General features: G+C 47.1%; 2 long non-coding RNA genes and 1 pseudogene across 3 annotated transcripts; all 3 read right to left on the reverse strand.

Annotated features, from left to right (window-relative positions):
• Positions 1-3831: 3831 nt before the first annotated feature.
• The window catches only part of LOC121003527, a 1246211-nt pseudogene continuing 1222230 nt past the window's right edge, over positions 3832-27812 (reverse strand).
• LOC121003618 lies at positions 4923-7314 on the reverse strand. Its single transcript, XR_005779559.1, has 2 exons — positions 7254-7314; positions 4923-5109 (listed from the first exon to the last, which is right to left on the reverse strand). It is a non-coding gene; the product is annotated as an uncharacterized LOC121003618 (long non-coding RNA).
• Positions 7329-26957, reverse strand: LOC121003591. 2 transcript variants are annotated; one of them, XR_005779533.1, is made up of 3 exons: positions 26900-26957; positions 23282-23376; positions 7329-7356 (listed from the first exon to the last, which is right to left on the reverse strand). It is a non-coding gene; the product is annotated as an uncharacterized LOC121003591 (long non-coding RNA). The 2 variants fall into 2 exon arrangements; XR_005779532.1 differs by lacking the exon at positions 7329-7356 and adding an exon at positions 23111-23143 and having other exon boundaries at positions 23227-23376.

Consider the following 27812-nt stretch of genomic DNA (forward strand, 5'->3'; position numbering starts at 1 on the left):
AAGGAATTCAAGAGGGGCCTGGATGTATTTCTGGAGTGTAATAATATTACAGGCTATAGCTACTAGAGAGGGGTCGTTGATCCAGGGAGTTATTCTGATTGCCTGATTGGAGTCGGGAAGGAATTTTTTATTCCCCTAAAGTGAGGAAAATTGGCTTCTACCTCACAGGTTTTTTTTTGCCTTCCTCTGGATCAACTTGCAGGATGACAGGCCGAACTGGATGGACAAATGTCTTTTTTCGGCCTTATGTACTATGTTACTATGTTATTCTAGAAGGGAATTACTATTGGTGGGACTATGAGGAGCACTATTACTATGGGGGGCTGAAAAATTGTGACATTTTACATCTGTTACATGCACTTCTCAATTTTATACCACTACATAAAGCTCCTTTTCTATCTTCTACACTTCATGCTATAATTAAGGTGTGGTTTGATACAAAAACCCATGAGCTCTTCAACCCTATAGATATACTAGACAGACCCATAAAGGTCTTTGAAATATTTATCCCTGACTTTTCTGTATCGAATTAGAATAATAAAAGGTATCATTTGCCTGAGAGACATAGGAGGCCTTGATCCTTCCCATTCCCCATACTAGCCCAAAAATACCACCTTCCAGAGTTAGACTATTTCATGTATATACAACTAAAACACTTGGTCAAATCCACAAACTCCAAAACCTCTGCCATCTCCAGAGTCTCACTAATGAATATATGGATGAATAATCTAAATTCTAATTCCCACAGCATCTCTTTCTGCTACAAGACTCTATTGCTAGAGGAAATAGACGAATCAGATTCTATCATAAGTAAATGGCATTGTGATTTAAACCAGGTATTTCAAGATGACCAATAGAAGGCAGCCCTTTCAACCATAACAAAACTCTCCAAATGTACGTCACATCTGGAAACTCACAGGAAAATATTTTACAGATGGTACCTCACCCCTTCCCAATTGTCTCATATATTCCCAGATACATCCAATTTGTGTTAGAGATGTGGGAAGAAAAAAGGCACCTTCATCCATAAGTGGTGGGACTGCAGTCCCATAAAGAGTGTTTGGAATCAGGTTTTCCAAATGCTAATCAATCTATGCCAATTCCCACTCATTCTGGATCCTGCCCTAGCTCTATTATCATTGGGTATAGATATATTTACCTTTCTACATGCTACCATTATCTCTCATGTGTGTATAACAGTAAGACACAAAATTGCCTCATCATGGAAAACTCAAACTCCTATACATACATATCTCCACTATTATTAAAATGGTTAACGAACAGTGTTGGTATGAGAAGATGTCTGCCTAGGCATTCAATTACTTAAATAAACACAGAGTTAGATGGGAAATCTGGACTTCATCCACATTTTACTCACCAACTTCTTAAGTGCTCCTATACAATCAAAGTATCTTAATGTGTACTGATATATATAGCAATGTATTTTCAATGCGTATACATTACTATAAATATTGTCTTTTCATTATACTAAGCCCTTACTCCTTTCATCTACCACATAGATGATCTGACTCTCGATAACTGCCTTGTGATATAACAGAATATAACTACATACTTGATGTTATGATATATCCCTCCAGTTACTTTGTTATTATTGTTTTTCTTACACTATAAATAACTTGTAAACTGCTGCCATGTCGGGTACCATTTTCCAACCTAATGTATGTAACTGAACAAATATGGCACACCAATAAAAATAATGTTTAAAAAAAAAAACAATGCCATCTGGTCCCAGCAATTTGTCTTACACCACCGTATCCTAAGAGAATTAAGTAATGTCATAGCCAGACCCTTATTTCTGATATTTAAGGACTCTATACTGACAAGGGGTGTTCCACAGGATTGGCACAAAGGAAATTTGGTGCCAATATTCAAAAAGGGTCCAGAAACAGAGCCCAGAAACTATAGGCAGGCAAGTTTAACATCTGTCGTGGGTAAATTGTTTGAAGGTTTTCTAAGAGATGCTATCTTGAAGTACCTCAATAAAAATAAGCAAATAACGCCATATCAGCATGGCTTCATGAGGGATCGGTCATGTCAAACTAATTTAATCAGTTTCTATGAGGAGGTAAGTTCTAGACTTGACAGCAGCGAATCAATGGATGTCGTATATCTGGACTTCTCCAAAGCATTTGACATTGTACCGCATAAAAGGTTGGTATATAAAATGAGAATGCTTGGACTGGGAGAAAATGTCTGTATGTGGAAGTAACTGGCTCAGTGATAGAAAACAAAGGATGGTTATTAATGGTACACATTTATGGGGTCACTGTCACTAGTGGGGTACCACAGGGGTCAGTATTAGGCCCTATTCTCTTCAATATATGTATTAATGATCTTGTAGAAGGCTTGCATAGTAAAATATAAATTTTTGCAGATGACACTAAACTGTGTAAAGTAATTGACACGGAAGAGGACAGTATACTGCTACAGAGGGATCTGGATAGATTGGAGGCTTGGGCAGAGAAGTGGCAGATGAGGTTTAACACTGACAAATGTAAGGTTATGCACACAATAATGCAAGTCACCAATACATACTAAATGGTAAAACGCTGGGTAACACTGACATGGAAAAGGACCTAGGAATTTTAGTGAACAGCAAACTAAGCAGTAGAAACCAGTGTCAGGCAGCTTCTGCCAAGGGCAGATGCCCGTGATAAGAACATAGTCCTGCCACTTTACAAGTCACTAGTCAGACCACACATGGAGTGCTGTGTACAGTTCTGGGCTCCTGTGAACAAGGCAGACATAGCAGAGCTGAAGAGGGTTCAGAGGAGGGCAACTAAAGTAATAACTGGAATGGGTTGACTACAGTACCCTGAAATATTATCAAAATTAGGGTTATTCAATTTAGAATAAAAGACGACTGAGGGGAGATCTAATAACTATGTATAAATATATCAGGGGTCAGTACAGAGATCTCTCCCATCATCTATTTATCCCCAGGACTGTGACTGTGATGAGGGGACATCCACTGCGTCTGGAGGAAAGAAGGTTTGTACACAAACATAGAAGAGGATTCTTTACAGTAAGAGCAGTGAGACTATGGAACTCTCTGCCTGAGGAGGTGGTGATGGTGAGTTCACTAACAGAGTTCAAGAGGGGCTTGGATGTATTTCTGGAGTGTAATAAGATTACAGGCTATAGCTACTAGAGATGGGTCATTGATCCAGGGAGTTATTCTGATTAGAGTCGGGAACAAATTTTTTCCCCCTAAAATGGGGAAAATTGGCTTCTACATCACAGTTTTTTTTTTTCCTTCCTCTGGATCAACTTGCAGGATAACAGGCTGGACTGGATGGACAGATGTCTTTTTTTCAGCCTTAAAAACTATGTTACATCCTATCGGTCATTCTACTTGACTACAAATAACTGGCCATTTACAAGTGTGAATGACACCCCTTTTTCCACATGTCTGGACACCAGCTCTTGTGGGAATCCAGCTCTATTTTGTGGACTTTTACATATAGGCCCCTGTATTTGCAGTTTAACAGGAATGGAGGGTCCCCATACCGATCACAGGCAGGGTGGGAAACAGTTATTATTATTATTTTTCTCTCACCAAACATTTGTGTTTAGAGGAGATATATATAAATAAAAAAAACTTAGTTTCATTTTTAACTGGATCTGTCCTTTGTTTACCAATATTCATTCAATACAGGAGACTATGTTTGTTTGGGGAGCTCTCACAACGGTCTCAATCATCGCTCCAAGCACTCAGCTACCTCTGGCACTGTTTTATCTCCCTGTAAAAAGGAGTATCTGATGGAATAAAGCTAGTTAGTGACCACCATAAAAACACGGGAGGTCGCTAAAGGGCTAAGCATGAAGATGGCTTCTCTTATATGTGGGTTTTTTGATGTTTAACAAGATGTGATTTACGGTTAAAACATTTCCCACATTCTGAACATGAAAATGGCTTTTCCCCTGTGTGAATTCTCTGATGTACAACAAGATCTGATTTTTGGTTAAAACATTTTCCACATTCTGAACATGAAAATGGCTTCTCCCCTGTGTGAATTCTCTGATGTAGAAGAAGATCTGATTTTTGGTTAAAACATTTCCCACATTCTGAACATGAAAATGGCTTCTCCCCTGTGTGAATTCTCTGATGTCTAACAAGAGCTGATTTATGCTTAAAAAATGTCCCACATTCTGAACATGAAAATGCCTTCTCCCCTGTGTGAATTCTCTGATGTGTATCAAGATTTGATTTACGGTTAAAACATTTCCCACATTCTGAACATGAAAATGGCTTCTCCCCTGTGTGAAGTCTCTGATGTTTATAAAGAACCGATTTATTGTGAAAACATTTCCCACATTCTGAACATGAAAATGGCTTCTCCCCTGTGAGAATTTTCTGATGTGTATCTAGAGCCGATTTCTGATTAAAACATTTCCCACATTCTGAACATGAAAATGGCTTCTCCCCTGTGTGAATTCTCTGATGTCTAACAAGAGCTGATTTATGCTTAAAAAATGTCCCACATTCTGAACATGAAAATGCCTTCTCCCCTGTGTGAATTCTCTGATGTGTATCAAGATTTGATTTACGGTTAAAACATTTCCCACATTCTGAACATGAAAATGGCTTCTCCCCTGTGTGAATTATCTGATGTTTATAAAGAACTGATTTATTGTGAAAACATTTCCCACATTCTGAACATGAAAATGGCTTCTCTCCTGTGTGATTTCTCTGATGTATAACAAGGTCTGATTTATTGTGAAAACATTTCTCACATTCTGAACATGAAAATGGCTTCTTTCCTGAGTGATTTCTCTGATGTATAACAAGAGCTGATTTATGATTAAAACCTTTACCCCATTCTGAACATAAAAATTGCTTCCCTCTCACGTGAGCTGTTTGATGTTTAGCACCTCTACTGTGAATTTTATTGTGTGTCACAGTCTGTGATGAATCAGAAGATTGGACCTGTTTAAAAGAATCAAATGATGCATTGTTGCTGTGATTGGATGAGGGTATATCTTGGACATTGGCATGCTCTTCAAATGTATCTCGTGTGATACCACAATCATCTACTTCAAAATCTGAAGATACCAAATGTTTCTTTAAGTTCCTGGTACAGTCATCTACCAAGAATAAAATACATTTTATAATTGATGAATAACATAAAAATTGTATTGAAATTTTATAACTTTTCCAATAAAAAAAAAATTCACAGAAATTACAAGGCATGGCACAAAATTCAAGTATCAATTGACTAAAACAGTGGTGGCCAAACAGACCACAATCTAATAGTAGACTGAGGGGCATAACTAGAAAATGCTGGCTCCCACCTTGAGCAACTTCCCTGCAACCGCCACCCAATCAGTTATTTAAAAGCTATATAACTAAAACATTTCCTAGCACTGGACAAGAGGCGACGAATCCCCTCTTAGAGCCCCACACAATAGTTATCTCCTCTCAGTGTCCCTTTCACAGGGGAATTCCCAGTTAGTGCTCTCTTCACAGTACTGTTGCTCCCTAAGTGCCCCCACTCAGTAGAATGTCACCTTGATGTGTCCACACAGTAGTTATGCCCCCTAAGTGCCCCCACACAGTAGTTATGCCCCCTTTGTGCGCCCCCTGCAGTAGTGCTGTCCCTTAGTGTCCCCTTTATATCAGTGAAGCTCCTGTACTGTGAATAAAGTAAAAAAAGTAATACCGAGCACATCATGCTCTTCCCAGCAGCAAGCAAATATATGGTGTTCAGTGGTGAGACTTTTTTGTATGACCTCTTAAGGCTACATTCACATGTGAAAAAAAGCCATGACTTAGTTTGTCATGGCCATTTTTCAACCAGTTTTTGCATCCCTTTCTTGGTCATCCGGACGTTTTGCATTCATTTTTAACGGCCATTATTTGATAATGATTTAGATGATATTTATTTGCTTTATTTAATTACCAACCCCTGCAATATACATAATGTCCCCCATAATGGCCCCAGTTAGTAATAATGTTCCTCAGGGTGGTCCCTATCAGTAATAATTAATAATGTTAACCCCTTAAGGACCCTGGGATTTTCCATTTTTTCATTTTCGTTTTTCACTCCCCGCTTTCCCATAGTCCTAACTTTTTTATTTTTCCATTCACATAGCCTTATGAGGGCTTATTTTTTGCGGGACAAGTTGTACTTTCTAATGGCATCATTTACGGTTGCATACAATGTAGTAGGGAGCGGGAAAAAAATTCCAAATGGGGTAGAATTGGGAAAAAATGCAATTCTGTTAATGTTTTTTTTTTGTTTGCTTTTTACACTGTACAACAACTATGCGGTAAAATTGACCTGTTGTCTTCATTCTCCAGGTCAAAATGGTTCCAACGTTACCACACTTGTATAATTTTTTTTGCGTTTTAAGGCCTCATGCACACGAACGTTTTATTTTTCAGTTTACGTTCCGTTTTTTGCTTTCCGTATACGGACCGTATTTTGAACCATTCATTTCAATGGGTCCGCAAAAAAAACGGAATGTACTCCGTATGCATTCCGTTTCCGTATTTCCGTGTGCAAGTGGCCTAATACTGAAAAAAAACATTTAAAACCTTTGGGAATTTTTTTTTTTTCATAACCATATTCTGACCCCTATAACTTTTTTGTAGCTATGTGTGCGGTGCTGTGTAGCCATCATTGAAGACTTCATTTGCACTATATCAATAAAAGGCTGCCACCTAGTGGCCTGTATTGATATATACATCTAATTGACTCTGAAGCCGGCTTGAGGCTTCGGTCAATTAGATTGAGGTAACATGTCCCCCGATCTCAGCCAGGGAACGTGCGACTTCCGGTTCTGATCTGCGCAGATGCCGTGGTCACACGGCATCTGAAAGGTAAGATGTATGCGATCAGCCTTATGGCTACACGCGGGAGCGGGGGCCATGTTTAGGGATCGGACCCATGACGTACACCTACGTCATGGGTCCTTAAAGGGTTAATAATGTGCAGGGTTTTGTTTTTATGGGGAAAATTTTTTTAAATGACTCCTCTCATCCACTTGCATGCGTAGAGAAAAGTCGCTCTTCGTTTGGTGCTAACGGACCTACACTCTCAGTGGGATCATGTCATGATGCATTCCTAAGCAATAATGCTGGGAGAGCATGATGTCATCACATTGGTCACACAGGTCCTTCAGCCTCTGACCTCTGAAAAAACTGACAGAAGACAGAACCTAAAAAAATAACATAAAATTGCAGAATCTGTGAGTCTTCTCTGCTTTACTTAGTGGTCACTACTCACCTGGGCGGTTATCTGTAGGAATGTCCTCTGTACTCTGCTCATCACCCCTCACATATGTCTCTGTAGGAATAAAATTGTTCAGATCTTCACCCGGATTCACAAGCTGTGAAAGAAATATTGTAGAAGTCATCAGACGGTTGGAGAAGTCGTGTGGAGGGTTTTATATGACCTGAAAAGACGACCAAAAACGACCGGACAGCAGGAGTTATCTGACCCAAATATCTGCAGGTCTCCTGTATAAATCCAATCTGATTGCTCCATTATTCCAACCAGTTTCCAATGCAGGGAGAGTATCCCTTATATTCCATCCCTAACATTACATTGTGTGTATATAACATTACATTGTTGGTGCACCTGTTGCCCTTGTTGCCCACCCCAGGGCTGTGAAGCCGGTAAGCTAAAGTTCTTTCGATCTGTGGCTTCTTTACCTCCTCGGAATGGGCATAATCATCTGCTCTGCTGCAGCCAATGTCTGGAAGCAGGTGATCATGCCTGTACCGGCAAGGAAGCAAACAACATTTACTGGAAGATGGACATAATGGAGCCAGCGTGCATAACCGGAGCTAAGGGTAGCAGGTACGTATGACTCTTTCCATAGTAGAGGCTGCGGACACATGTGAAAAGTTACTTATTCCTGAACAAACCCTTTAATGCTGTCTTCCTGTTCTGTCTACCAGTTTTGGGATGACTGCAGGCATGAAGATACTGTACCTAGTATAAGGGACAGGGGAGAACTGATTATTACCACTAGAACACCCCGATTATCACTGTTTATAGTATAAGGACACAGTGGCTTAACTAGAGCTCTAAGGGCCCCAGGGCAAACTTTGGATAGGGTTCCCCCTCCCCATAATAAGTTTCAATAGGTTGTAGTACACTGCCGCTGATCACTACACAAACTCACACCGTCTAAATCCCTATAGCTATAAAGCCCCTGTAAGGCCCCCTATGGTGTCCTAGTAGTTAAATGTCCCCTTATAGTGGACCCAGCAATAATAATGCCCTGGTTGTGTTACCAGTATTAATAATACCTCTGACAGTTCCTTCAGTAATAGTAATGCCCCCATATACTTCCCCCAGTCCACAATCCCATCTTCTTTGTCCTCAATAATAATTTAGCATTTTTTCATGAGCCAGGGACAACTACTACTACTCCTAGCCGGTACTGATACCGCTGCTACCACCCACATTCTAACTCGGAGGACGAGGCGTGGGTCTTTCGTTTTGTACTCTTCCGTTTTCCAAACATTTTATTATGAGGCCTATAAATGAAAAGTCAGGGGTTCTGTACACACAGATTATTAAACAGTACTAGCAAAACTGCAAGTGTGTTTTCTGTAATTTAAAGACAGAGGCACAATTATAGAGCAACTAAACTTTCTTTTACTCAGATGGACTGTGTAAGGGCATAGTTATAACTTTTCTGTTTTAGAGATTTTCTTTGCTACATAGGCTTATTGAAAGCACAGCACCCCAAATAGCATTCTGCTGCTATGCTGAGCAATTGCACAATATTGGAAGGGCCTTATATTCATGTTAACTCACTAATATACTTCATTCACCGGTTCCGTTCTCTTCCCTGCGTAAATTCTGCACAAAGATCATGTGGTCCAGTCCCTAAACTTTTCATCCACTGCCCGTGCCCAAATACATTTCGTCTCCATCGCCAAGGACTCTGTAGACGATTTTTAAACTAGTGTTGCTGGCTCTACCGTGGAGCGCTCGTCCCGCTATGGTCACATGTTTCCAGTTCCATGTGGTCACATGGTATAGATACAGTTGAAGCAGTCCAGGTATACCATGTGACCGTAGCGGGGACGAGCGCTCCACGGTAGAGGGGATCTTGACGAAAAATGAATGAGAGGATTGTTAACCCAAAAAATAGTCCCTGTACAGGGTCACCCTTATTGAGATAAAACATAACTTTTACTATTTATGCTAAAAGGAAATACAAGTGTGATCCATTAAAACTATGGGGGTCCCGCTGTCACTATTATGTAATGGTGTACAGATCACGTCTATCATCTGATAGGATATTGGAGTGAGGTGTTGGCTCAAAGTGCACATTAATTCTGGTGGGGGGGGGGGGGGTGATCCACAAGATTTTAAGGGTGAATCTATAGGTATCTAGATTACCCAATATGTCCCAGGTCTAGTGGTCTCTATGTGGTCTGGCTGCAGGTTACCTACTGGATTCTTCCAAAATAGCAGAGGAGCACTCGATTTTGTGAATACTCGCTTTAGTGAGCAGTCATACATAGGTGTGGAGAGTGTCCACTCCTAAGGTCTACCCTTACTCCTTTTTTACACCCCTAAACGGGGGAAGGAGAGAGGAGAAGTAGGTACGTTCAGATCACACATACACACTCCTATGAGAACCTAGGTGTGGAGAGAGATCTCCTCCACTGCTGGGGTCTCCCCGTGCTCTTTTTCCTACACCTCAAGGTAGATTAATTTTTGTGAAATTCCTCCTGAATCCTATTAGTAATCATTTCAGGGACTATGTTTAAATATGTGCTTTCCAAGTTTATTGGATAATGTAGAGATGAGATCTTCAGCAGCATGATATGTTTAGGGACATAGAGAAGACAAGGAGGAGTAGCTGGTGGGGAGGGAGCTCTCCAGAGGAATCTGATAAATGATGCTGTAATCTTGTAGTTCACAGGACGTCAGCCACACAGGAGAGACTGATCTCCTGTCTGACAGGTCAGCAAGCCTCGGACTGGTGGTCAGACTGGAGATCACATTGCCAGGTGTCCATAATCAAAGGGTATAAAATGTACGGATGCTTCTGAGCATTTAGAAAATTGCTGGCGAGTTGAGTTGATATGTGCTGATGAAAAAAATTCCTATACTGCTTTTCCAATGGTTCCCTGGCCCTGGGGGGCTTCACTATTGGCTGTGAAAACAAAAGGCGGGCGCAGGATTACAATAAATTGTGGCAGGTCCTTGAGCTTCCCCTTAGCACAACCCAAACTCCCCTGATGAAGCCAGTGTGCTGGTGAAACATGTAAGGAGGGTTTGCTCATTGGACATATTTTTTAGGCAGGGAACCGCTATTCTACCTCTGGCATGGGATAGTGCTTGCTAGGGGGATGTGTGCAAGGCAGTGTTCTAGGGGGATGTGTGGAGGACAGTGTTTGTTCTAGGGGGATGTGTGGAGGACAGTGTTTGTTCTAGGGGGATGTGTGGAGGACAGTGTTTGTTCTAGGGGGATGTGTGGAGGACAGTGTTTGTTCTAGGGGGATGTGTGGAGGACAGTGTTATAGGGGTGTAAAAAATACAGGTTTTGGAAATAATATATGCATTATATTACATTATATTTGATAGATTATGAGGGATTTATTTGTGTGAATCAGAGACGGGTAGGTAACTGAATTTATTAGTATGTATCTAGCTCCTTTTGTCTTACTCTGATTCTCATAGATAAAGGCCTTGTAGAATCCTGCATCTCTTACATATAGTTAAGGCTGCATGCAGCCTGTAATTGTGGGAGGGGCCAGGTCCCCCTTCTTAAACCCCCTCGTACAGCTCACCATCACCGCGCCCGCCGACTCGCACTTCCTGTGACTCACGTCACTTCCGGTAAGCACGCGCCCCAGGTAAGTATCGCCGCACGTCTCCCGCCGTGGGCTCCGGTCTTTCCGCCTTCGGGGCCGTGGCCGGCCGCCGGCCCGCTCCCCCTCATCACCTTCGGCCGCCGCAGGCTCCCCCCTCCGCCATCCGGTGGCGTCCGTCCTCTCGCGAGAGGTAGGGCGCATGCGCGGTCGGCTCTGGAGTCAGCTCTCGGCTGCCGCTGGCCGCCTGGGGGGGGGGGCGCACAGAGGGGAGCTCAGTCCCTGCCTCCGTCCCCTGCCGCGGCCGGGCTGCTCACCCGCTGCCCGCCTCCCACACGCCGGACAGGGCTGTCCCGGCTGGCGGCCCTGCCATGCCCCCGGTGTGAGGGCTGAGACAAGCGTGCACAGAGTGCTCCCACTCCGGTGGGGCTGCCGCTGCTGTCTGCTCATCCGGGGTGCTCAGGCAGCCGCCACCCGCGCTGTCCCGCGGCCACATCATATTTGCATAAGTTGCCACCGTGGCAGGTGTATTACTCCCCCACTAGTCAGCTGGTTTTTAAGTTTCCCCTAATTCAATTGCTTCAGCAGCCGTGGATCTCATGATGGCCAGCCTGCAGTCGCAGGCAGGCCAGGTCCCGCTCCAGGCCCGGGCTGGGCCGGCAGGGATAGCTCTCTGGTCATGACCACCATCAGGGTGGTCTGACCCCTGGCACGCGTTATTGCCCATCACATATGGCCAGATGGGCAATTTACGGGCCACACCCCCTCTACGTCCCACATTGGCCCATCCAGGTCGCCGTGCCTGGCCCGGCGCGTCCACCCCCAGGCCCCGCTCCTGCCTGGCTGGCATGCGCCGCGGTCTCCGCCACGCACATTCGGGTCAGATCCGTGGTGCTCCGGGCCCTTTCACGCCCCGGCCTACCCACGGCCTTCCAGCGGGGCCCTCGGGGGCTCCGGCCTTGTTGCTCCCAATGTTCACATGTGTGTTCCTTTCCCAGGTGCCAGTAGCGTTCGTGGTCCCCGTCGTACCTTGTCTCGACTTTCCTGACGTCAGGTTAGGTCCTGCAGAAAATCGCTGTCGGCCGCTCGCGGGAAATCTCATACTTGAGGGTTCAGGTAGGTAATCTTGGGCTGCTCCTGGCAGTTCCTCTTACCGACATCCCGGGTGGCCGCCCAGGAGGCACACAGGGATGTTTTTCTCGCTCTCAACCTGAGACGCTCAGGTGTCTTCTCTGTCCTGCTTAGCCTGAGGCGTTCTGGTGTCTTCTCTGCCCAGGTACCCTGAAGCGTTCAGGTGTTTTCTCTGTCCATCTTGGCCTGAGGCGTTCAGGTGTCTTCTCTTTCCAGGTACCCTGAAGCGTTCAGGGGTCCTCTCTGTCCATTTTTTCCTAAGACGTTCCGGTGTCTTCTCCGTCCAGGTACCCTGAAGCGTTCAGGTGTCTTCTCTGTCCATCCTTGCCTGAGGCGTTCAGGTGTCTTCTCTGTCCAGGTACCCTGAAGCGTTCAGGTATCTTCTCTGTCCATCCTTGCCTGAGGCGTTCAGGTGTCTTCTCTGTCCCAGCACCCTGAAGAGCTCAGGTGTCTCCTCTGTCCTTCTCAGGCGAGACGTTCAGGTGTCTTCCCTGCCAGGTGCCCTGAGGCGCTCAGGTGTCTTCTCCGTCCACGGTGGCTGGTAACGTCAGGGTCGGTCCTGGGCTCTTCGGCCACAGGTGCAGCCACCTTCCCGGTAGGCAGCCGGTGCATTCGGACCACGCCTCGCCACGCGTCCCGGTACTTCCAGGCCCCTTCTTACCGCAGTCCCTAGTCTCCGCCTCCTGGTGCCCTTCTTCCTGGTCCATGTTTTATCCACGTCTCCCTGTCTCCACATTAGACAACACTACGCTGTGTCCGCGCGCACCCGCGATGGTTTCCGGTCCCGCGCGGCAATTGTTCTCACGTCACTCCTAACTTTTTCCAGTCCTCAGGGCCAGCCGGTTCGTTCCCGTCCATCCTCTGACGGTAAGACAAGGGTGTTGATTCCACGCTCTCAGGTACGTCCTCTTATACGTTCGTCCACGACCTTCGTAGTCAGGGTACACGTCCCCATGACCTCTCCAGCGGCCATATTGTTGTCTCTATTCCAGGTGTTGCAAGGTCTCTGCTATTGTTGAAGCCATGTCACAAGTCTCTGACGTCGACGACACATTGTCCCTCCCGGGTACTTCGGTCTCAAGCCAAGGCGGCCCAGTTGCCCTCCGAAGATGGACTGTGCCGAGGCTCATTGCGGAGTTGGCCAAGAGAGGCATCAGACACCCAGCGTCAGCCAGGAAGGCCGAGCTATACCGTCTATTGATGACCGAGCCCAGCGCTCCTGAAAGGGAAGATCCACCCCCAGCAATCCAGCAGTCCCTGGTGCTGTTGCAGGCCTCCTTGGATTCGCTCATCTCGTCCGTTGCCGACATCAGGACCAGGGTGGTGGACTTGGAGTCCAGAACACCGGCGTCTTCCCAGGCGGTGGTCCCCGTCTCCGATCCCCCTCTATCTCAGCTTCCGGCTCCAGGTACATCCCCGGCTGCTCCGGTGGTGGCTCCTGCGCACTTGGTGCCGGACCACATCAGGAGGGACATCTTGGCGGGCAAGGACGTGAATCTCGCGTCCATCCTGATTGCGTCCCACGATGCCGCAGACAACAAGACCTTTGACTGCGGGGAGGTCTCGGTGGTCCTTCGGGCCAAGGATGGACGTCTCAACCGCAAGCTCTCTGTCGTCGAGTTTGTCTTGGCCTTCGGCCTGTTTAGAGACGTGCTCTGCTCCGCCTTTCCGGCCCGCCGGGAGGAGCTGGACACGTATCTACACAGGGTTACTGGACTTGGGCACAAGTACGGCGGCACGGCTTTCTATGACTACCACCGCTCCTTTTCAGCCAAGGCCGCCGCCGCGCTTGCCAAGTTTCAGTTTTCCGTCAACTGGGCCATGCTGGACATGTAGTTGTTCTGCCAGCATTTCGCCGGTCTCCGGGCCCCCGCTTGTTCGACCTGCCAGTCGATTTTTCACTCCACTGAGTGGTGTCCTCAAACGGCCACGGCCCAACCAGACAAGGCTACTCCAGGCCCCTCCGGGGTCCCCCGCAGTCCCTCCACCACCGATAAGTTGGGTAGACCCATTGTTTACCTTGGCAACAGCCAAGTTTGCAATAACTTCAACTTTGGTTCCTGTCTCTTCAGCGGTTGCAGGGCTCTGCACATCTGCTCCATCTGCTTCAGGGCTCACCCCAGGTCCACATGTCCCAAGAAGGCGTACAAGCGCCTATGACTAGCCGACTGCGACATCGACCTCCTGGCCCTCCTTTTACGGGACCATTCGGTGCCGGGGTTCGTGGATTTCCTGGTCACTGGCCTCTGCTCCGGCTTTGACACAGGGTTGGTGGCACTACCCCATTCCAACTGGGAGTGCGACAATCTGCAGTCAGCCAGGTCAGATTCCACCGCTGTACAGGAACTCCTGAATTCGGAGGTTGAGAAAGGGTTCCTCCTGGGCCCCTTCAACCAGGTTCCTTTCTCTCGCTGGCGGATCAGCCCCATAGGCATAGTGTCCAAAAAAGATTCGAATAAAAAACGTTTGATTTACGATCTCTCCGCCCCCCATGATTCCGTCATCCCCAGCATTAATTCCCTCATTCCTTCCGAAGAATTTTCCATGACCTATGCATCCATAGACGAAGCCATTGCCCTCATCCTTAGCGCCGGGAAAGGCGCCTGGCTGTCTAAAACTGACATAGCGGACGCCTTCAAACTGCTGCCCATCGCCCCTCACCTTTGGCAGTTCTATGGTATCAGGTGGGAGGGCAGGTTCTATTTTGCCAACAGGTTGACTTTCGGCTCTAAAAGCAGCCCGTGGTTATTCGACCAATTGGCGCAGGCCCTACACTGGATCCTGATCCACCACGGCAGCGCCCCAGCGGTCATCCATTACCTGGACGACTTCCTCCTCATAGAATCTCCGCTATGTCGGTCATCCGGGCTGCTCTCCCTCCTGGAGATCTTTGCCGCCCTTTCCATCCCAATTTCGCAGGGGAAGACCGCGGGGCCGGTCACTTCCATCACCTTCCTGGGTATTGTCCTGGACTCAGACAGAATGGAAGCCAGGCTTCCAGAGGCAAAGCTGTCCCAAATACGGGAAGTCGTGGCCAGGGCCATCACCTCTTCTCAGGTGACCAAGGTCGAGCTACAGTCCATCCTGGGTCGGCTGAACTTTGCCTTAAGGGTCATGCCCCAGGGCAGGGCCTTCATTTCCCGTCTGCTCTCGCTCCTTCCCACAGCCTCCGAACCCAGCAGCATTGTCCACTTGGACAGGGCTGCCATGGCAGACTTGCGCATGTGGGACAGCTTTCTGTTATCTTGGAACACCCTGTTCGTCCCCTCATGGTCCCAGTCATCTGCCAGGGTGTTTGCTGATGCCGCAGCATCCCAGGGTTTCGCGGCCATCTTCGGGTCCCGGTGGCTGGCGGGCCCTTGGCCTCCTCAGGTCAGTTCCGACCCTCAGTCCCTCAGCTCATCACCGTTCCTGGAATGTTACCCCATCGTGGCGGCCGCATCCGTCTGGGGTCACCTCTGGGCTAATTCCAGCGTCATGTTTATATCTGACAGTCAGGACCTGGTGGACATCATCTCCAAAGGCCGAGCTAAGTCGGCCAGGGTCATGTCCCTGTTGCGCAAACTGGTCTGGCTGGCCATGACCCATAACTTTCATTTTTCATGTTCCCATATTCCAGGTGCCAGCAACACGGCGGCCGATGCCTTATCGAGGTTCAATTTTCACACCTTCTTTCAGGTATGTCCAGAAGCAGACCGGACCGGGGCCCGGATTCCCGGCTTCAGCGACCTGATCTTGGATTGAGGTCTCTGCTGGCAACCGCCAAGGACCTTATGCACCGGTCCCTCTCGGCCAACACGGCTCGCAACTACGGCACAGGTTGGAAACTCTTCCAAAAGTTTTCCAGGGACCATCCCCAACAGGATACGACCTTCATCGCATACATCATGGCTTTCATGGCCCATTGCCATGTCAACCTCAAACTGGCACCCAGCACCATCCGTTTGTACCTGGCCGGGGCGCAACATTTCTTAGCCCTACAGAACCCAGAAGTGCGCGCGGCATTCACATCCCAAGCCGTCAAGGCCACGCTCAGGGGCATTGAGAAAAACAGCAAAGACTCCAGCCCGTCCCGGCGGCCGGTCTCCGGCGAGCTGTTTAGGCAGCTGTCTGCATCCCTAGATGGCAATCCTTTTGGCCCTTCCATTAGTCTGGTCATCAAGGCCGCTATGTACCTAAGCTTCTACGGCTTCCTTCGTCCAGGGGAATTTTCAGTTTCTTCCCAGAAGACGATCTTCCTGAAGAAGAAGCAGCTATCCTGGAGCCAGGATCATCTGGTATTAAGCCTTCCTTCCACCAAGACGTCCCAAACCGGTCCTCCCATACTGATCCGCTTCTTCAAGTCCGGGAACGCCTGGTGTCCAGTGGTGGTACTCCAACATCTCCTGGGTTCCACACCATCTCCAGATCCAGAGTCTCCGTTGCTGCCATTCCAAGGGAAACCCCTATCCACGCCACAGTTTGTCTCCCACATCAGATCCCTGGTCGCAGGGTTGGGGGTGGACCCCAAAACCATATCAGAACATTCATTCCGCATCGGAGCGGCTTCAGCGGCTTCCAAGCACGGGACGCCTCCGCACGTCATCCGTCACATGGGTAGGTGGAGATCTGCCTGTTTTTCCCGGTACATCCCGGATCCGCTGACTGAAACCCGGCAGGTATTCCTTTCCTTGGTTTTGTAACCCTGTTCCATGCATTAAACAGCAGCACTTCTCCTACCCGGTGTCTTTTTGGCCCTCTTTTAGGCAGGCCCACGTCCCGTGGCTCCAGGCACACCCCAGCCACTGTCTAGCCCCCTCCTGTCACCTTACTGACCGTGGCCGCGGCCACAAATAGTTAAGGCTGCATGCAGCCTGTAATTGTGGGAGGGGCCAGGTCCCCCTTCTTAAACCCCCTCGTACAGCTCACCATCACCGCGCCCGCCGACTCGCACTTCACCCACCCTTTTCCCACCCCTTTCTTCCTTCTCTCCCTAGGGTTGGCCCTCTTTTAGGCAGGCCCACGTCCCGTGGCTCCAGGCACACCCCAGCCACTGTCTAGCCCCCTCCTGTCACCTTACTGACCGTGGCCGCGGCCACAAATGCTGATTAGCAGAGAACAAAAGGCACCCAAACCGTGGGAATAAGAGCAGAGAGTCATAAAATGCTAAAATAACTGGTTGACCAAAATTCAGTTTCTGGGCAGGCCCACACTCTCAGATAACCGATATGGGGCATTGGCAAGGATGGGGATGAGAGCTGCAAGGAATAAAAGATCCATGCTTTGGGGTAGATGGAAGAAACTTGGAAAAAAAACTTGGAAGCTGGAGGAGGAGGCTGGGAGGAAGAGAGGACTGGGGAGGGTAGAGGAGAGACAAGTATTGGAGGCCCATGTGTGGTTACTATAAACTGTAAGGAATTTTAATGTTGAGTTAAAGTAGTATTATATTGTATCCTGGAAATTGCTAGCAATTATAATTATTACTGTGTGTGTATAATTATCTCTCTATGTAATATTTATTTCTTTTGTTCCACTGTAACTCCATATACACTCATCAATAATAATACTGTAATATCAATTTTACACACTATACAATACATTTTTTTTTATACGTTCACTCTTGTGTCTTATTTATTGTATACAACCTCGAATCAGACCCAGTAAGAGGGTGTGTTGTATATGGTATATATTTATTATACATAATAATTTCTTACATATGTATAACAGAACAGATTAAGAATAAACAGTACAGCAGTGAAACAAGATGCACAGGGTGATTACAAAGAAATTGCACTGTCTCTGCATTCTTCCTACAGTGTGTGAAAACTCTCTCTACGATCTCCCTACACTGTCCCTATCCAAGATTCTAAAAGTTTTGTTAAACACTGTCCCTAACACTTATCACGTCTTTCCCTATGCTCAGTTCACAATAAAATGGTGGAGACAGTGCAGAATGAGGCTTTTATAGGGCAGTCACATCACAGAGGTGGCTATCTGCTGATTAGCTGGCTGCACAACATTATGGGTCATATTGCTTTCCTGGGCTTCTTTTACTTTGTAACATGCGTAGCCGCAATTTTAGGAAAAAAAACGATTTGTTGCCACAAAGCGAGAGAAAATTTGGATTGTTGGCAAATTGTATTTTCCTAAAATTTGGATCAAAGTCAATTAGTTTTGCTTCAATTTGCTTAACTACAACACCCTGCTTATCACTGTATATAGTATAAGGACAGGAGAGGTGAGAACTGATTACGATTATTTTATATGATTATTATTACTATTATTTGCACCTTCCAAAAGCCACTGTACTTTTTTTTTTAACAAACGCTGCTCGACTAGATTTATCGCATGCATCATTCAGGGAGCATGTGTTATTTCTCCCAAACACAAAGCATGCACTTTAGAAAGTATTTGGCTATGTGGCTACTATCACCCAGGGAAATCAGCTCTAAAACTGCATGGCAACGCTTCACATGATGGGAAGAAGGGGGAGTGGGAGCGATGTTCTGCCCTGCTTCTGTTTGGGACAGGAGGATATCCATGGAGGAGGCCGATAAGTGCCTGGTGTCGGAACAAACGTGGAGGTGTCAATAGGACCTAGCCTTCTTGCTGCAGTGCTGCCTCGCTGCAAAAAACATTGATCTAATGGGCTGTGAAAGGCATGAACTGTTCCAGTCCGTAACCGTTGCTCCAGGTGTCCATTGTATGCACCTTGCTGCACAGCTAGAATTGCAAGGAGTGGCCTACATTCACCGCCACTTGAGAGTACAAAGCAGGGATGGCTTTTTTTGAAAAAATTACAGCTAGATAACTTCTAGTGAGAGTGAGCACATACTATCACAGGTGAACGTGCCCCTTACATTCTTAAATGTCCATGTGGATTATTATATGTGGGGGAAACCTCGATGAGAACGAAGGACAGACTAAGTAAACACAAATCTACTATCCGTAAACAGAATTTATTACTTCCAATACCCCTTCATTTTCATGATAAAAAACATAATATCTAGCAGTTGAGGTATCAGATTATTGAAGGTGTATCATTACCCCGTCGAGGGGGTGATAGAAATAAATTGTTATTGAAAAGAGAGGCTTACTGGATCCATCGTCTTCAGACAATGGAGCCCAGGGGCCTCAATCGTGAGTACAATGTGTCCTGCTTCCTATAAGACATTCGGCTTTATGCAATTAAATAAATATATTTCTCTTTTTCTTCAGCGTGATTAATCACTGCCAAAATGGACTATTGGACTGAAAATCTTCGCCAGTATAGAGTGGATATGTTTTTGCAAATTTTTTTATGCAAATTTTTTATGCAAATTTTCTAATGCGAATATTTCATTGCGATTATTTGATATGCAAATTTTTAGTTAATGAGGGAGGCGGAGCTCCTCTGATGATGTCAGTTCCTTAGTGTCTCATTTATGTATAAATAGCTGGAGTGTAAGATGTTTCATTGCAGTCTGATGAAAGCACACTTGTGCTGAAACGCGTCACTATGCCACTTGAATATGTGACTGAATAAATCTACATTGTGATCTACATCTGCGAAGTGCCGGTCTTCTTCTTTGAAACGTTTGTCTGGACGCCATTCCACGGACACGTGCACCGCGAATTCAAGAAGGTAGTGCCGCCCTGTCTTCACTAGAATCTATTACTAGAAGCAGATCTGGCCCTGGCAGGTTTTGGGAGGTTCTAACTGTATGTTGCCTTCACTCTGTATTGCTGCCATTGCCACCATCCTCTTCCTCTGATGTTACCTTCTTCTCAGCTCCCAGATCTAGATCCCAGATCCTGTCCAACACACAATCATTGTAATAGTAATCAACCTTCCCGCTATGAAAACTGTGATATGTCATCATGGGCTTCCTAGCCTCCTCCAGGTTCCCTGCTTTATAATTGCCTTGAGTTCCACTGCTGCTACCACTGCCCCTACCACCACCAGTGCAGCTACAGGTGCCACTACTCCTACCACCACAAGCACAGCTATGCATTGGGTGACCCTCCTCCCCCAAATATCCTCCTCATGGTAGTCTAAACGCTGAGCCATCAAGTCCACAAGTCCATCCTCCATGTCCTCAATAATATTAGGAGCCAGGGAGAACTGTGGCTAACTACTACTACTCCTGGCAGGTACTGATACTGCTGGTACTACATACATTCTGACTCTGGGAGGACGAGGCATGGGTCTTTCGTTTTGCACTCTTCCATTTCTCAGACATTTTATTATGAGGCCTATAAATGAAAAGTCAGGGGTTTGGTACAGACGGATTATTTAACAGAACAAGCAAAATGGCAAGTGTGTTTTTTGTAATTTAAAGACAGTGGCACAATTAAATGTCTCTCCACTTCTACAAGGTTTAGACTCTAAACCGTTGTTCTTCATGTGTAATGGATAATGTAGAGATGAGATCTTCAGCAGCATGATATGTTTAGGGACATAGAGAAGACAAGGAGAAGTAGCTGGTGGGGAGGGAGCTCTCCAGAGGGATCTGATAAATGATGCTGTAATCTTGTAGTTCACAGGATGTCAGCCACACAGGAGAGAGACAGCAAGCCTCAGACTGGAGGTCAGACTAGAGATCACATGACCAGGTATCCATAATCAAAGGTTCAAAATGGATGGATGCATCTGAGCAGCTAGAAAATTATATGTGATGATGAAAATAATGCTATGTAGCTTTTCCAATAATCAACTTCCAATATTTACAGGGGCGGAGCTTTAAGGCAGGGGTGGGGAACCTCTGGCCCGCGGGCCGTGTGCAGCCCATGGGACCATTTCATGTGGCCCCCGGCCCCCTGCCAGAACATATTGTGAAAATGCTAATGACCACTTTCATTATGGAAGCCGTCATTAGCATGCGGGAGGCACAGGAAGGTGAGAACAGCGCATTGCTAGCTGTACTCACCTTCCCTGGTCTTCTTCCGGCCCCACGCTCTGTCCTGACACGTATAGTGTCAGGACCTAGACCATGTAGAATAGATGTAATGACCGGCGTCACGCAAAGGGAGGGAAATGGGAAGGCCCTGTCCAAGGGAGAGGGAAAGATGGTGACCCCTGACTCACCTTGCGGCTGGCACCTGACTGCCCTGACGTCCCTAGACGGGTTCCTCACCCGTACGCCGATCACGTGCCTAAACCCTGGCTTTCCCTAAGATGAGCCCTATGTAGTGAACGGGGCGGTGGGATCACTAGTCCGCACCACTGACACTAAGAGGAAAACACCAAGGAGAGGACAGACAATACAGACAAACATATAATCCCATGGGGGCGACAACAGCAGACCACCAAGAACCCAACAGGGATCCGGAGGGTAACGTTCTGGAACAACTACCAGGGAACACAGCTACACAGCTCCAGTGGGTCAGTATAGAAGTCCAGGCAGGAAGCTCTATATCTGGCAACCAGAGAAGTGGGAGAGGGGAATATAAGGAGGTTGGGATTGCTGGACAAGAAACAGCTGAGGAGGAGAAGCTACGGATCCCTGAGTGAGCCAAAAAGGATTGCAAGGCAAACCCAGAAAGCTACCATTAATAAACAGCACTGTCTTTAGACATAGAGCGCACAGCCACCCGCTGCGACTTCCTGACCCTGGGTATAACGGAGTCAGGCGTGGCTCTTGACACCCTCGTGACAGTAGATGCACACTATGACCTGATGCTGTGTGCTGTCAGGTCACAGTACAGCGTGGCGGGAAGAAGACCAGGGAGGGTAAGTGAATCTGCCAAGTGGCAGCGCCGCCCGGAGCTGGAGAGGCAAGATTATTTCTTTAATTTATTATAAATGTCTGATCTGAGGTCAGATGGGGTCTGATCTGAGGTCAGATGGGGTCTGATCTGAGGTCAGATGGGGTCTGATCTGAGGCTGATGTAGGCTGGGGGGTCTGATAGGAGGGTAATTTGAGGCTCATGGAGGTGGAGGGGGGAGACCTGAGGCTGAGAAAGGGACATAGGTAGGGACATTTGCGAAGAAAGAGGCAGGGACAGTGGCAAGGAGAGTGAAAGCTGGGTGAACCCTCTTTGGACCCCTCTGGGTTTAGCTTGGCTGCCATTAATGCCAAATAAAGAACTAAATATATAACATTAAAAATTTGACTGCAAAATGTTGTCAAAATGGCACCTGCACTATTTGTAATATATAGCGCAAACGCCATTTTGTGCTGCAAAAATATAGCGCTCTAGATTCTAGCACAATTTCTGTAACTTACCCCTAAGTCACTTATATGTTTGACCAAATATAGCCGTCAAATTTTTAAATTGAGAATTTTGTATGGCCTTTGAACAATATCAAAATGGCCCTTGGCAGCAAAAAGTTTCCCCACCCCTGCTGTAAGGGGTGCAGTCGCTATGGGGCCTAGGAGCCTGAGGGGGCCCAAAGACCATTGTGCCACATAAGAAGACACCGGTACCATACAAAGTTCATGCAAGTCAAGTTACATCTCTGGCTGGAGGGAAGGGGTAAGGTCAAGAATTTGGCAAGGGATGCAGTTTCAATTTTCGCCTCAGGCAGCACGAAGGCTATGTGCTTCCCTGCCCCTGGCCACAAAGCACTGAGGGAAGGGGGACCAAGCTGAACTTTTGCACCAGGGCACATGAGCCTTTAGCTACGCCCCTGAATATTATATTATACTCTATACAAGTAAGAAGGATAACTTGCATCTACATGTGCTAGAATAGAATCCGTGGTATGATCTTGGTACTGCCATTCTGACAGTAAGGAGACACCAGGAGACTGCAGCCTAGACTACAAAACCTTTGAAGATAATGATGCATTTATCTCCTGATGTTCATGTTCAAGCTGAGGGCACAGATTTTGTTGACCATTTGTATTGTTGTATGGTCCCGGCCTAAGACCTCTCAGAAAACTGTTGTGGCACTCTTGTGCAGCCACAAAAGATCTGTAGCAGTTGACAGAGAAGGCCATCTTAAAAGTCTATACAGGCAGAAAATAGTGAGAAGATCCAGACAACATGTAATGTCTATGGTCAGCTGTAATCCTGCCATCTTCACCTTAATCATTACACAAGGATAAATCATATAATACTGGTGGATAAAACAAGACTGAACACAGGATCTTCACAGTCTTCTACAGATCATAGGGGACATTTCATGAGACCTTATCTCCATCTACCTGATCATCCTGTGGGACATTTTGATTTTCTTCTGACCCTTCCTGTAGAAGAGGAATAGGACATCTCTCTGGTGTTGTTATCTCTTCCTTAACTGTAGGAAACACATCCAGTGACTGAATTCATCCCTTACATACAGATAATGAGAGGACATGTATATTTAGTCATGTCTATTACCTGGTGATGTGAGGGGCCGGTGATCCTCCATCATGATGTCCTTATATCCATCTACCTGATCATCCTGTGGGACATAGCGATGTTCTTCTGAATTATCCTGTGGAAGAAGAGGACTGGGACATCTCTCGGGTGTTGTTCTCTCTTCCTTAACTGTAGGTGTTGCAGAATTAGAATTAGATTGGATGGTCAGCCATGTTGTCTTAGGTAAACATCTTGGGGCACATTTATTAAGACTTGTATTTTAGGCGCAGGTCTTGGCAAAGCCCTAAGCTGGTTATGAAGAGGCGCAGGCCTCTCCATAACTTCAGGGCTTCGAACACCAGTTTTAAATGTAAGAGAGCTTCCAAGCTGTCTTACATTTAGACCTTTTTCTACACCTGAAACATTTGTAGAAAATGGTAAATGAGACAGGCCTGCCGGCCCGTTCCCTTCCCCGCCCACCGACCAGGGCCGGCGCCACCTGTAAGGCAACCTAGGCAGCCGCCTAGGGCGCAATTTAGCAGGGGGCGCCAGCCCCGTGCGGTTTTAAAAAAAAAAGCGTTAGTTAAGTGGCGGCCGGGCCGGTCCTGCCGCAAGTTTTTTACAGCCCGGGGTGGCGCGTCTATGATTGTGCATGCACCGCCCGGGTGCAGCCTGAAGAGAGGGACTGACAGGAGGTAAGCACCTCTAATGTAGCGTGGCCGAGCTCTGTTCGGTCCGCGGTACAGGAGCTTTTGTTTCCTTTACCCGGCCGGACAGAGTGACAAGGGAGGGGGGGAGGAAATGAGAGTGACAAGGGAGGGGGGGAGGAAATGAGAGTGACAAGGGAGGGGGGAGGAAATGAGAGTGACAAGGGAGGGGGGAGGAAATGAGAGTGACAAGGGAGGGGGGAGGAAATGAGAGTGACAAGGGAGGGGGGGGAATTGAGAGTGACAAGGGAGGGGGGGAAATGAGAGTGACAAGGGAGGGGGGGGAATTGAGAGTGACAAGGGAGGGGGGGGAAATGAGAGTGACAAGGGAGGGGGGGGAAATGAGAGTGACAAGGGAGGGGGGGGAATGAGAGTGACAAGGGAGGGGGAAGGGAATGAGAGTGACAAGGGAGGGGGGAGAAGAGAGTGACAAGGGAGGGGGGGAAATGAGTGAAAAGGGAGGGTGGGAATGAGAGTGAGAGTGACAAGGGAGGGGGGGGGGAATGAGAGTGACAAGGGAGGGGGGGGAATGAGAGTGAAAAGGGAGGGGGGGAATGAGAGTGACAAGGGATGGAGGGGGGAAATGAGAGTGACAAGGGAGGGAGGGGGGAAATGAGAGTGACAAGAGAGGGAGGGGGGAGAAGAGAGTGACAAGAGAGGGAGGGGGGAGAAGAGAGTGACAAGGGAGGGAGGGGGGAGAAGAGAGTGACAAGGGAGGGAGGGGGGGAGAAGAGAGTGACAAGGGAGGGAGGGGGGGGAGAAGAGAGAGTGACAAGGGAGGGAGGGGGGGGGGAGAAGAGAGAGTGACAAGGGAGGGAGGGGGGGAGAAGAGAGAGTGACAAGGGAGGGAGGGGGGGAGAAGAGAGAGTGACAAGGGAGGGAGGGGGGGAGAAGAGAGAGTGACAAGGGAGGGAGGGGGAGAAGAGAGAGTGACAAGGGAGGGAGGGGGGGAGAAGAGAGTGACATGGGAGGGAGGGGGGGAGAAGAGAGTGACATGGGAGGGAGGGGGGGAGAAGAGAGTGACATGGGAGGGAGGGGGGGAGAAGAGAGTGACATGGGAGGGAGGGGGGGAGAAGAGAGTGACATGGGAGGGAGGGGGGGAGAAGAGAGTGACATGGGAGGGAGGGGGGGGAGAAGAGAGTGACATGGGAGGGAGGGGGGGAGAAGAGAGTGACATGGGAGGGAGGGGGGGAGAAGAGAGTGACATGGGAGGGAGGGGGGGGAGAAGAGAGTGACATGGGAGGGAGGGGGGGGGGGAGAAGAGAGTGACATGGGAGGGAGGGAGGGGGAGAAGAGAGTGACATGGGAGGGAGGGGGGGGAAGAGAGTGACATGGGAGGGAGGGGGGGAGAAAAGAGTGACATGGGAGGGAGGAAGGGGGAGAAGAGAGTGAGAAGGGAGGGGGGGGGGAGAAGAGAGTGACAATGGAGTCCCCAGAGCCAGACTGCAGCCAGAGTCCAGATCATCTTATTATCCTGGTGGTAAGTAAACAATGCAATAAGTTTATTATGTAATTGTTTAGTTATTAATACTACATTGGAAACTAATTTACCTCACATTAAGGCGGATCCACTAAACACGGACAGCGGCAATGTGCGTTCCGCATTTTGCGGACTGCACATTGCCGGCACTAATAGAATATGCCTGTTCTTGTCCGCTATAAAAGGACACTATAGTCCCAGAACCAGTACAGTTTCTCAGTGCACCTGCGCCGATGACGTCACCGAAAGAGAAGACGTCATCGGCGCAGGCGCACTGAGGGAGTGCTGAGGAGGCGAGCCTCCTTATCTCAGAGTGCCTGCGCCGAATTAACACAGGCGCGCAATTTTTGAAATGCTGACAGGGCTGTCCGGAGGAGGAGATCGCGGCTGGCCCTGTCAATCAACAGGAGGAGGGGGCAGTTTTTTGCGGCTGCTACCAGCAAGTAGACGCCCTACTTGCTGGTAGACAGGTAATTAGCATATTATAAAAGTACGTTTTTTTACATATCTACTGAACGAAAATTATTAATAACATAATGTATAGATATATCGCAGGATAGGGATTATAAGTACACAAAAAATAATAATAATGAGTTTAGTGGGGTGACAGAAGCCCTTTAAGTAATCGATTACAAATGTTAGGATGGAATGGTGACCTTTAGAAAGTAGATAATATTTGCACTAGAAGTGGAAGCCTTGGCCAAGATAAATGTATTTGTCTATTAAAACGAACCATTTGCAGGTTTATGATCAGGATCGATCCTCGGTGTTGGACCGGTGATAAATGAAAGAGCCGATCTTGTCTTTATGGACCATGGGGCTCTTTGGAAAGAAAAATGGAGATTGGTACTTGAATTGGAGAGGATTAATGGAAGGCCCCAGGAACTAATTATTTATGTAACAAAAGATCGTGATAAGGAACTTTTATCCAAGTAGAAGTTGTTGTCGGTGTAACTTGTGTAGATCTATGGTTACGTATGAGAATGATGGAATCTGTGTGTAAAACACTGAAGTCTACGTACAGCGACACACTGCGGAAAACTGGAATTAAATATTAATGATTCCTTTGTTCTCTGAGGTATAAAGGACGGTGTCCAGGACTTATAACGGAGCGCTGCATTTTACCACGGCTGTAATTCACTTCCATTCACCTCTTATGCCATAATCTGCCTACATTTTACATTGACTTCAATGAGGTCTTGCTGCTCTTCAGATTTCCATCAGACATTTTAAGCCAAAACCAGGTGAGACTCTAAACACAGAACAGGTACAGAGTTTCCCTTATACCTTATGTCTGTGGAGGCTCAAATCCTGGTTCTGGCTCACAATCACTGATGGAAATCACTGACAAAACACTGATGTGTGAAAGAGGCTTAAACAAAAGAATCTTCTGAGGAAGAAGTTGCTTCAAGAAGTTTTGTGTTGTTGTGGCCAATTTCCAACAGTAGGAAACACATCCAGTGACTGAATTCATCCCTTACATACAGATAATGAGAGGACGTGTCTATTTAGTCATGTCTATTACCTGGTGATGTGAGGGGCCGGTGATCCTCCATCATGACGTCCTTGTACAGATCTTTGTGTCCTTCTAAATACTCCCACTCCTCCATGGAGAAATAGACGGTGACATCCTGACACCTTATAGGAACCTGACAACACAATGATACAGTCATCACCCAGATCCCTTCATAGCGTTCCTGTATAATGTCCCAGCATTCCCAGCAGTGTCACCTCTCCAGTCAGCAGCTCAATCATCTTGTTGGTGAGTTCTAGGATCTTCTCTCTATTGATTTCCTCATGTATCAGGGGGTGAGGTGGAGGCCCCATGATTGGGCTCAGGGTTCTTCCCCATCCTTCAGACACAGGGTCCTGACAGCGCTCACTAGAAGTCTTCTTCACTACTGTGTAGTCCTGGTTATGGAGAGACACAGTAATAACTATCACTTCATACACCTCCAGAGTCCCTCACCTCTCCAGTCATGTCCATCTGTTAGTAACATAGATAAGATGATGTAATGTGACATCATCAGAATCTCTCACCTCTCCAGTAAGCCGGAAGAGGATCTCTAGGGTGAGATTTATTATCCTCTCCGCCATCTTGTCCCTGTCCATCCTTGTCGGGTCAATCAGGAGAAGGATCTTATATAGAAGATATCCACTGAGCAGATCCTATATTGTAGGAACCTGAATGGAGAGAAGATGAGACGATGGAAAATCCTACAAAATCTCATGTAAAATACAATAACTGGAGATAAGAGGAGACATCGGAGGAGATAATAAAGTGTAGATGTTGTGTTCTCTCTTTTTATACGGATCGAAACATGTGTGAGGTCAAGGCAGTTTCATGATATGTCTTAAAATCCAATATATATTATATACAAAAAACGCCCCCTGCTCCAGTCCACGTCTCAGTTATTTGATCAGTTATTTCCATCAGT

The sequence above is a fragment of the Bufo bufo genome, chromosome 6, assembly GCF_905171765.1.
Source record: "Bufo bufo chromosome 6, aBufBuf1.1, whole genome shotgun sequence".
NCBI lineage: Eukaryota > Metazoa > Chordata > Amphibia > Anura > Bufonidae > Bufo > Bufo bufo.